Below are 4,349 nucleotides of genomic sequence, written 5' to 3' on the forward strand. Positions count from 1 at the left end.
CCCTTTCTCTTTCTATAACCCCAAAAATGCTATATCCAGCTCGAGCTCTAAGCTCGATCACGTGGTAGTTCTGAAAAAGATAAATTTGTATTCGGGTGAGACACATCTCAGTAAGGGAAGAAATAATATATATATATATAAATAGCGTGTGGTCAATATGAGATTATACTCAACATTTTAATATCATTTGCAAACCATTATCAATAATTCTTAAAAACATTTCCTGATCCTATTCAAACACATGCCAAGTATTTACCCACTAGACTACCCAAAGATAGAGGTGATTACCCGCCCATACAAGTAGCACCCCCCTGCTTTAATACATTAGGCAACCCAAAGGTCACAACTGAAACATACTAGGGCACTCACCTTACTCAATAAGCCCTCAAGCAATAGATTAATCCCCTACTCACACAGTTCATACAAAAGTTTACCCGCGAAGGCCCTCGAGAATATGGAAATCTACTTGCCCATACAAATAGTTTCCCTCTGCCCTAGTGCGTTATGCAACCTATTGCTACATCTGATACTACTAGTGCACTCGCCTTTCTCAGCAAGCCCTTAGGCGAAGAGTTTGCCGCACCCTAACGTAACATGTTCTACTAACATAATACTTGATAATACCATAATACATTATTCTAGCTGTATTTATTCAATCATCTATATCTATTCATGTTCACAATTTTAGCATTTCATAACATTTCACTTTACGTAACCTTTCATATTTTACATCGTTCACATTTCATATTTCATATCCATTTCATTCAAATTTCCCTTTCATTTCATTTTCATTTCATTTCATTCGTACTACAGCTCCTTTTAGCTATACATCAGTTAGTCCATATAGATATACACTAGAATCTGCTAACACAACTCCTTTTAGCTGTCATCAATTAGTCTACAACTCCTTTTAGCTGTCATTGTATACATGGTTGCATTATAAAACACAAGCAACATAGTCCTTATAACATTTCATTTTCACATGCAATTCTTACATAATTTTACAGTAAAATTCATACATTTTCTATAAAATAAGTCAACCAACATTTAATGTTTATTTACTAAAAATAAACCTTCATTTATTACATAATTATCTTGAAAATATTTTCCACTTCTATCAGTTCATTTTCACACATACATAACTAAATAAGTAGCCCTAAGCTCAGAAAATATAATTTACATGGTTGGCATTTTATACCGACATGAAAACATACATACATACATATATATAACATAGTCTATTTTCATTTAATTCATGAAAACCTGAGGTAATATATAAATTTTCCCTTACCTAAATCCTCGAACTACACCAACAGGTATCCCAAACTGATGTCTGTGATGCTCACCTGGACCCTAGTTCAAAAATCCTAGTTTAATTAAATAGACCCTAAATAAACTATTATTTCTACATTTTCTCAACTTAATAACCTTAAATAAGCCTTTAAAAGCTTAAAACTGAAAACCCTAACCCTTACCTCAACTTAGGTGCATTTCCCAAAAAGCCCAGTTTAGAAAGCCGACCCGTGAGATGTGTAGAAAATCTTCCCTAAAACACCGTAGCGACCTTCGATCATCAATTCGAGTTAAATCTGGGTTGGATTCTTAGATAGAAAGGAGAGAGATGAGTTTAGAGAGAGAAAAATGAAGAAAAATAATTTCCTTCCCAGAAAAGTTACCTTAGATCCTTATATACTCGTCTTTGCGATGTGGACTCGTCGACGAGAAGATAGGGCACGTTGATGAACCATTAAAGAGCACTCGTCGACAAGGCAGTGAGCTTGTTGATGAGTTTCAGAACATCTCATGCCCTCTCGGTTAATCCTCATCGACGAGACGTGCTTTCTCGGCGACAAGGCTCACAAGATCTCTCGATGACGAGCACCTGCATTTTACCCTTTTATGATTTCTTTTCTCATTCTTCTATTTCCCCTTTTTTCCTTTTTATTATCTTTCTTATTATTTTAAATAATTAAAACTATCTTGGTCGTTACACGTAATATGTCCCTAATGGTCAGATTTTCTAAGGAGTCTATGTATACCCCTCCATTACACCTTTTTAAGCATGAGATTAGATTAAAAAATCCTATAAAAATATTTTTGATTTTTTTCATTCCTTTATGCTCTCCTATACTTATTGTATTGCAAATCTTTCAAGAGAGACTTATTTCAAACATTCATTTGGGCATTTATTTTACAAATCAAATAATCTTTTTACATGCTTTCTCTTTTACTTGCTTTCAGTTTACTACTTTCTTTACTTGCTTTCGATTTATTGTTGTGTGTGTGATGAAAGGTTGCAGATAAGGATAAGTACTACTACATCTCCGTCAGAGGGAAATTGATGGCCATGGATTCCCCAAAGGTGTTTGTGATCATTGAGATAGGGTATACTTCGATTCCGGACCGTGCTTCGGATGGTTGGTGCACCCTTGCTGCCCAATGCCCTCGTACGTCCCTCTCCCCGCTTTGGCCTGAGATTCTTGGGTTGGTACTTCTATCAAATCTTGAAGGAGTGTAGTTAGAGGCATGGCATCCAATGCTTGATTCATCCATCAGCACTGTTTTGTAAGAGTAGGGTAACATAGGTTTTATTTGTTTTCCAGTAGTGTTAGTTTACATGCTTTTATTTAATTACTTTCTAGTAGTTGGATAGAAAATACCCTAAAAAATATCATATTTTACTTCTTTTTATATCAAGACTTTAGTAAACTAATTTGAAAGAGGTCTCATAACTATGCTTTAAGTATCTGTGGATCGACACCCGACTTCCCCACTTTCTACTGAACTTGGTATAGTTAGGTAGGATAAACTTTATCTTTGGTGGTTAAGGATCCAAGCCTTGGTGAGCCTACCAAATTTTGGCGCCGTTGCAAGAGACTTGGCCATGGTTATGAACCAACTTCTAATTTAGGGTATTGTTGCCTTATTCTTTTGATTTGCTCTCCTTTTATTTTCACTTTCTTTATTATTTTTATTTTTTATTTTTGTTTACTGTTTCCGAAGTTTGAATCTTTGTGCCTAAATGTGTGTATGTTTGGTCTACATTCTTTGGAACTTGAGATAATTCCCATAGATCCTAAGATTGAAAAATCCCGTAGGTCCTTTAGGAAACCTATCTCTAATCCAAGGAAGGCCAAGTTGTCTGAACTGAAAGCCATGGCCAAAAACAACCCACCGATTCCTACTGAACAAATCTCGGAACCCCTTTTGCCTATTAGGGATTACTTTGTACCTAATGCGTACACCTCACCGTCTTGCATCTGTTTCCCAAATGTCTAGGCGGCATAATTCGAGATTAAGACTTCAATCATCTCGATGCTACCCATCTTTCATGGGAACCCCACTGAAAATCCTTATCAGCATCTGGATTAGTTCTTAGAGATTTGCTCCACCATCTGTATACCTAATTTTAGTGATGATGCCCTTCATCTTAAGCTTTTTTCCATTCTCTCAGAAGGATAAGGCCAAAGATTGGCTAACGTCCTTAGAGCCAAATTCGGTGACCAACTTGGCAACCATGTAACATGAATTTTTGAAAAAGTACTTCCCAATTGGGAGGACTAACCAGCTACGAAGGGTAATCACAACTTTCAAACAAATGGATGGGGAACTTCTCTTTGACACTTGGGAGCTTTTCAACAACCTACTTTGTAAATGCCCACATCATCAGGTCTCTAAGTGGCAATTACTTCAAGCTTTGTACGAAGGGTTAGCTGAGAGAGATAGGTCCATGGTTGATGCATCGTGCAGGGGTACTTTCCTCACAAAGCAAGAGAAAGAGTCCTGGATTCTCTTTAAATATTTGGCTAAAAATTCTCAGCAGCACTTGGTTGCCACTCGTAGACTACCCAATCCATCAACCTCTAAACCTAAGGGAGTTTATGAGTTGGCCACAAGCTAGAACCTAGCCCATACCTTGCATGACATATCCAAAAAATTTGACCAATGCTTGTCCTTAGGACCATTGGCAATGACGTGTGCAAAGGTTTGTGCAATTTGCTCTGAACCTTGCCATACATATTATAATTGCCCTTATGCGCATTCCCAACTTGAGCTTGTGCAAGAGGAAGTGAAAGCCACCCACAATTGGTATGATAAGCCATCCAACGACCCTTACTCGAATACCTACAACCCTAGGTGGAAACAACATCTCAACTTCTCCTAGAGGCCGCAAGCTTCGGGCCTTCAACCCCAAAGACCCCCACAAGCTGCTAATGCTTTGCCTCTATGCTCATACCAAAATTTTCAAAATCATCTTGATTCAACCCCCAAATCTTTAACCGTTTAGTAGCCATATCCACCTCCACCTAAATATGACACATTTCAAGAGACAGTGCTAAGAACCCTTA

At 37.4% G+C, this 4,349-nt stretch overlaps 1 non-coding gene across 1 annotated transcript; it reads right to left on the bottom strand.

The window, feature by feature from the left end:
- Nucleotides 1-3,566: 3,566 nt before the first annotated feature.
- On the bottom strand, nucleotides 3,567-3,672 carry LOC131152502 (small nucleolar RNA R71). Its single transcript, XR_009136001.1, has one exon. It is a non-coding gene; the product is annotated as a small nucleolar RNA R71 (small nucleolar RNA).
- Between the last annotated feature and the right edge of the window lie 677 nt (nucleotides 3,673-4,349).

This window comes from Malania oleifera, chromosome 3 (assembly GCF_029873635.1).
Source record: "Malania oleifera isolate guangnan ecotype guangnan chromosome 3, ASM2987363v1, whole genome shotgun sequence".
Taxonomy (NCBI): domain Eukaryota; kingdom Viridiplantae; phylum Streptophyta; class Magnoliopsida; order Santalales; family Ximeniaceae; genus Malania; species Malania oleifera.